This window comes from Otolemur garnettii, unplaced genomic scaffold (assembly GCF_000181295.1).
Source record: "Otolemur garnettii isolate 467f Iridium unplaced genomic scaffold, OtoGar3 scaffold00008, whole genome shotgun sequence".
NCBI lineage: Eukaryota > Metazoa > Chordata > Mammalia > Primates > Galagidae > Otolemur > Otolemur garnettii.
In genome coordinates, this window is record NW_003852403.1 from 4518180 (window position 1) to 4525482 (window position 7303).

Below are 7303 nucleotides of genomic sequence, written 5' to 3' on the forward strand. Positions count from 1 at the left end.
TGGGCTGGATTTGAACCTGCCACCTTAGGTGTATGTGGCTGGCGCTTAGCCACTTGAGCCACAGGTGCTGAGCCCTTTTTTAAAAATTATTATTCAGATTAATATGAGAGTACACATAATTAGGTTACCATGTTTGTGTTTGATAAGTAAGATCCCTGTTGCCTTTGAGGATGGCACCCAGGACATGAGATGCTCCACTCCTTACATTGTGCCCCTTGGGTGAGAGCACACTCCTTACATTGTGCCCTTTAGGTGAGGGCACACCAATTCTCCTTTCTCCTCCCCTTCCTTCAACCTCTATGTAGGGTTCTATAATTTTTCTCCCCCTCTGTTTCTTAGTCTGCTCTTAAGGTCTAATGATGAAATGTTTACCTTAAAGATGGGAAGAATTAACATTTTCTGTAGCTTCTTGATATGTCTGAATTGTTCAACATGGAAAAAATTCTTCCTATGCCTACATACAAAATGAAGAGCTATATTTTCCAGTTCTTCAAAGTATTATATTGGTATTCAATTGTATTGAATCTGTAGATTGCTCTGGGAAGTATAGACATTTTAACAATGTAGATTCTTCCCAACCAAGAGCATTGTATGTTCTTCCATTTGTTAATGTCTTTTGCTAATTCTTTTCTTAAGGTTTCATAATTCTCTCTGTAGAGGTCCTTCACCTCTTTTGTTGGGTATATTAGTAATAAAAACAAAGCCAGGGGCATCACTCTACCAGACCTCAGATTATATTACAAGTCCATAGTAATAAAAACAGCATGGTATTGGCACAACTATAGAGACAGAGACATAGGGAACAGAATAGAAAACTAAGAAAACCAATCTCTTATAGCTATCTGGTCTTTGATAAACCAAACAAAAGTAAACATCACTGAAGAAAAGAATCCCTATTCAATAAATGGTGCTAGGAGAACTGGATAACCATATGTAGAAGACTGAAACTGGACCTGCACCTTTCACCACTAACAAAAATTGATTCAAGATGGATAAAAGATTTAAATCTAAGACATGAAATTATAAAAATCTTAGAAAAAGGTATGAGAAAAACTCTTAAGGATGACGGACTTGGGAAAGATTTTATGAAGAAGACTCGAGTGGCAATTACAACACCACCACCAACAATAAACAAATGGGACTTAATTTAACTGAAAACCTTCTACAATGTAAGGACACAAGAATTAAGGCAAATAAACAACCTTCAGCATGGGAAAAGATATTTGCATGTTACATATCTGACAAAGGCTTGATAATTAGGATCCATAGAGAACTTAAATTAAACAACAACAAAAAAGAGCAAACAATCCCATGTACCACAGGGCAAGATTCACAAACAGAACCTTGTAGGAGGCAGACAGATGAATGACTAAAAAACATATGAAAAAATGCTCATCATTCCTAAGCATCAGGGAAATGCAAATCAAATCACCCTGAGATATCACCTAACCACAATGAAAATAGCACATATCACAAAGTTCTAAAGTTGCAAATGTGGAAAGAAGGGAAACCATTTACACTGTTTGTGGGACTGCAAACTAATACAGCCTCTTTGGAAAGAAATATGGAGAATCCTCAAGGAACTCAGATTAGATCTCCCATTTGATTCCACAATCCCATTACTAGTCATCTACCTAAAAAAAAAAAAAAAAAATTATGATAAAGACATGTGCACTAGACTGTTTATTGCAGCTCAATTTACAATCTCCAAAATGTGGAAACAACTTAAATGCCCATCAACACAGGAATGGATTAACAAGCTGTGGTACATGTATGCCATAGAATATTATTCAGCCATAAAAAATATGGAGACTACATCTTTTGTATTAACCTGTATTGAGTTGAAACACATTCTTAGTAAAGTATCACAAGAAAGGAAAAGCAAGTATCCAGTGTACTCAATTCTAATATGAAGCCAGCAGATGATCTAATACATGCCCACACAAGAGAAAAACTCAATTCAATTCAAGTTGGGGGAGCCAGAGAGGGAAGAGGGGGAGGGGGTTGGTATGTTCCCACTTAATAGGCAGAATGTAAGGGTGTATGGCACACCTTTTCGGTGCAGGACCTAACAACAAGAGAGACTCTACCTAACAAATGCAAATACTATTAAGCCGAAATAAAGACAGACAAACAAAAAATCTTCCTATGCCAATACTAAGAATGGCGTATTCCCTTCAGGGTATTGTCAGGTGTGGGTGAACAGGTGTTGGGTCTTTGTGTTCCTTGGTTTTTAATCCCCAGTACTGAAGAATGGTTACTGACACCAAGTTTATGAGTAAATGAGCAGAGCAAACAAGGGCAGGCCGGCAAAATGCCAAAGTTCATAAAAGCATAGTACATTCCAGAGGAGGAATGGGTCAGCCCCTATGAGTGGAGGAGACTTTGAGTTTAAGAAGATTGTTCCTTTTATGCTGATTCTCTAATTATATGTTAAGTGGGAGTGGGATATTCATGGTTTTTCTCTGGAAAAGTGTGGCGAATTATTGGAATTGGGAAGCTTCCCCCTTTCTGTCATTGTAAGCCAATTTCCTGGGGTTGTAATGGTATTTTTAAATTGTCATGGTGCTGGTAGGTGAGATTTTTACTCTGTTAATGTGGGTAAGTCATTTAGGGATACTGTTGCCTCAACTGTACATGTGGCCCAAAGACCCTCTATTGAGGCCATGATCATATGTTCATTTTGTAGTTTCTCTGCTTCTTTTTGGTTAGTCCTCGAAGACCCTGTATCATAGACCAAACATCTGGTTAGTTCTTGGGGACCCCCTTCACACATCACTTATTCTTTGGGGGAGTCTCTTCTAGTCAATTTGTTCCTCTTCATAGACCTAGCATCTGTTCCCCTTCCTCCTGTCCTAACCTAATCATATTAGTTTTCTAGTTCTTATTTTCTTTATGATATAATGCTCTCTCATAATCCAGTATACAATCTTCTCATGACTGATAAATTTGCATAACTTTTTCATAAGGTGTGACTTCCATGTTGTCTAAATGGGCATCCTTTTGTAAGAAAAAGCAAATGAACTAAAGATTTTTCTTTACCTTTTGGCTTAAGAAATAAAGATTTTATCTTTTAACAAGATAAATCCTAATTGATTATTTGGGAAAACGAAGACATGACTTGCTATAGTTTTATATGTATAATAACCTGTGATTCTGTTTTGTTCAAAGTTTTGAGCCTTTAACATCTTTGACAAATATCTGCAAAATCTAGATAATTTGTAAGCTTCCATTTTTGTCACTGTCAGAAATAGGCAAGTCTTACAGTCTTTTGTTTAGAATGTTGTGTGTTCATTCTGATACAAAAGTCTCTAAATCTTTAGCACAATTGATTTTAACAAATGCTTAGTTTCTGGAGGGTTTTTTTTTTTTTTTTTTTGTATGGCTAATTACTCCAAGTCTGACAGTAGCTCAATGGCCACAGATGAGTTAATTTTATAACCTTTTGTTTGATGTTTGGGTTTTTCTTGCTTTTAAATTGCTTAAAAGGTTTTAAAGTTCCTTAAATTCCTGCTCACCTCCATCCTCACCTGTCTTGGAATACTGAATTTCCCATGAGACTTTTGGCAGGACACAAGATGGGAACGGGACAGGCAGTCACACACCCCTGGCAACGATGGGACAAAATAAATGACTGGCCATTGATATTGCCTAAGACAAAAGGGGGGAATGTAAACTAAAATAAAATCCTGGGCACCTCCCCCCCCCAACTAAACGAACTCCCCTCTTAGCCAACATGATCCCAAGGAAAAAGCTTTAAGCTGAATTTCTGGCCATGAAGAGAAGAGAATTCAGAAATGCCATATTACACCCTCTTTCTATCAGTCAAAAAGAAAAAAAAGTGGAACCCAGGAACACCAGTTTGTTCAAGATCTAAGGTCAATAAACAAAGTAGTGGAGAATATTCCTCCTGTGGTACCTCAACCTTACACACTCCGTACCACTTTGTATGGAACTTTTGATTGATCTTGAGAAACAGAGTTAAACAATTCTTTTGCATTCCTCTTGCCCTCAAATTCTAAGTACTATTTGCTTTTGAATGGGCTGGTTTCAAGTGTAAAGCCATATGCCAGGACTGCTGGACTATCCTTAGGGGTTTAAAAAATAATTCCTCAACAATCTTCAGAAAATTCTACCAGATATTTGTGGGGAACGTTAGATAAGGAAATAATTTTACAATATAAAGATAATCCTAATAGCCAGGGAAACTGAAGCTGAAACAAAGTAATAGGCTGTAATTGTATTAAAGTTACTGGCTAACAAAGAATATACAACATCTCCATAAAAGCCCAGAGCTCACTTCCCACTGTCAATTACTTGTGGTTTCAATTGTCTCTTTGAAACTCAGAGCCTCCTTTCAGATTGGAGAGAGGACTAGACCCTGTAACAGTTCTTACCACCCCCCACACAGTTGCAAGGATTCTTGGGGATGGCCAGGTTTTGTAGGACTTAAGTTCCTGACTTTAGGGTAATAGAAAAACTCTTCTAAGAAGCCTCACAGGGGAAGAAAAAGAACTACTTGGTTGGACCAAGGAATGCCACAGAACTTTCTTGATTATTAAAGAAAAATTGATGTCTTCTCTCTCTTGGACTTGAATAACCCTTTTGATTTGTTCATTCAAGAAAGACAAGGGATTGGACTCAGTCTATTGAAAAAAAATGGGGGGCTGGAAGATGGTAACCAACCTTTCCTTATTTCTCTGAACAATTGGATATGGTAACAAAAGAATGGCCTACTTTTCTGAGAGCTATGGTTGCTACTTGTGATATTTGATATTTTGTAGGAACCTGTAAAGTTCACCTTTGGGCAATTGATAACTACTCACACCTTATGTACTAGAACCAAAGGGAAACTTTTGGTTGCCAGTGAGTGGCAAGATGGAATAAATATCAGGCTACTTTCATAGATAATCTTAATGTAACTTTGAGGTTGGTGTCTACTTTACATCTAGCCACCTTGCTGCCTGTGGATCCCCATTCTCTATTCAACACTTTGATTGTTGACCAAGTGTTTTCTAGTCTTCAGGTTTGATTGGTCATCCTCTTCCAGACCTAGGTGAGGACTTCTATTCGTGGATGAAAGAAACACTACAAAACAGGGATAATACAAAGCTGGGTATGCTGTGGAAACTGGCCAGAAGGTAACTGTGGCACAAGCTCTCCTCACTGAAAACATGTACCTGACATATGTATCTTGTCCTTGGGAAATTTTTATTTGCCTGGCAAGACAATGCTGTAGTTAATATCTCTCAATCATTTGCCTTTTACGTAAACCTACCTCACTGCTGGATCGACTATCTAAAAATGCTTTCATAAATGACTATGAGGATTTTAGGATTCCTTCTGGGAACACTGGGCCAGTATATTCTGGGAGGGATAGATCCTAGATGGCAATGGATGCTTCTTTTACTATACTGTTGGACCTTCATAGCTGACCACTTACCTACATTGACATCTCCTTAGGTTGATCTAATTTTCATAGACGGGACATATGCCACAGGTACTTAACGGAAGAATGACCTTTACATATTGACTGCCTCTATAAGTTGTATCTTGACCACTTGGTCTTTGATATATAATATGAGTTTATCCTTTATAACTTAGCCAGTTGAGTCCACTATACACCAAAGGGTAGAAGTGTGGGCCTTGGCCCTTAGTTTCTTTAGTATAAGTTCTTCTTTCATTTTTTATTGTTACCACATGTTGGATTAGGCCTAATATCTTGTTGTTTATAGTGTGTTGGAGAAGAGTTTTTTCAATGTGAAGGACTGGTTTGAATGGTAGGCACATCATACAATTACTGAAAAATGTTATAGTTAATTGAGACATGATGGATCAAAGAAAAGACTACAGAAAAGTTGGCATTGAAGAAAAGGCTGATGTACATTTTCTGGAAAGTTAGCAGCCAAAGAAGAATGATGTTAGCAAGACCCCAGTCAGCAACATTCTAAAACATAAACATGAGTACTTGCAGATATATGGTAAGGAAAGTGGGGACACCACCCCAGAGGAAAACTTCCCTGATAAAGTCAATGAAGCCACATTAAGCTTCTTTGAACAAATGAGGGCTGTTAATGCCCTAATCTCCAGGCCAACCATCCAAGACATTGCTAAAAATTTCTTAGGGGAATTCAGGGTGGCAAATTTCCAAGGATGAAGTGAGTGGATTAAGAAATTTAAAGTGTGACACGAGATCTCCCAGAAAGTCTTCTGTGGTGAATTCCGTGAAGTTCTAGTAGAATTTGTGGAACAGTTCATCAAAAAGTTTCTGGACTTCACCAGAGTCTTCAAATATGATGACATCTTTAATAGCAATGAGTGAAGGCTCTTTTCAAGATGATATGTGACAGGAGACTTGTCATGAAGGGTGAAAAATGTAAGCATGGAAAACTTTCCAAAGACTGTTTCACAGTTCTGCTTTGCACTAGCTGAACAGGAGAGAAATTAAAGCCCTTTGTTTTTGGTAAATCAGCAAAGCCACATGCATTCAAGAACCTGAAGCCCAAAGAACTCCCTGTCACCTGGAGATGGAACAAATACGCTTAGATGACTGCTGCCCTATTTGAGGAGTGAGCAAGGGGTTTTGACCAAAAAATGAAAAAAAAAAAAAAAAGATCTATTCTACAGATAGTAGACAAACGTCCTGGCCATCTGCAAGGGAATCGCCTCACAAATGTCCCATTTTAAAAGCAGGAAGCAGATAATTTTTCTTAATCTCTCTCTTTTGCCATTGTTCAATTCCGGGTACATATTGTCTATCTTCTGGAATCTCAAGTTGTCTCACCTTGTTTTAATACATGTTTACATATGTTCTTCTTCCAGTTTCTTAGGATGTTGGCCTAGATTTAAAATGTTTGATGGGTCACTATGTCTTATAACAGAGTTGTGCCCTCAGAATGCCTTTGGTGACCAGAGGTCAATCAGTTACATAAAGAACAGAAATACTAGACCATGCACTGGAGAGCAGGAGGCTCTGGGCAGCCAGTGAATCTACATTGGGGTTGTTAATAAATTCCAGAAAAACTACAGCTAGTGGTGTATATTATAAAAAAGATTTTTTTCTGTTCTTAATTCTGCAACTTGCCACTTGATTGATTTGTAATCACTAAAGAATTATAAGCTTGAAGGTTTTGATTTTGATTTCAGAGATGGAAATTCCCATCACCCAACAATGCCTTTGATTTTCCTTTAGGCTTTTGAAGGTAGGAGTTAAAAAGGAAATAAAATCCTCTAACTCATAGGTAAACCAGAGGAAATAGGAAAACAAAGCCTCTAATTTTTTTCTGTCATGTTTCATTGGTTT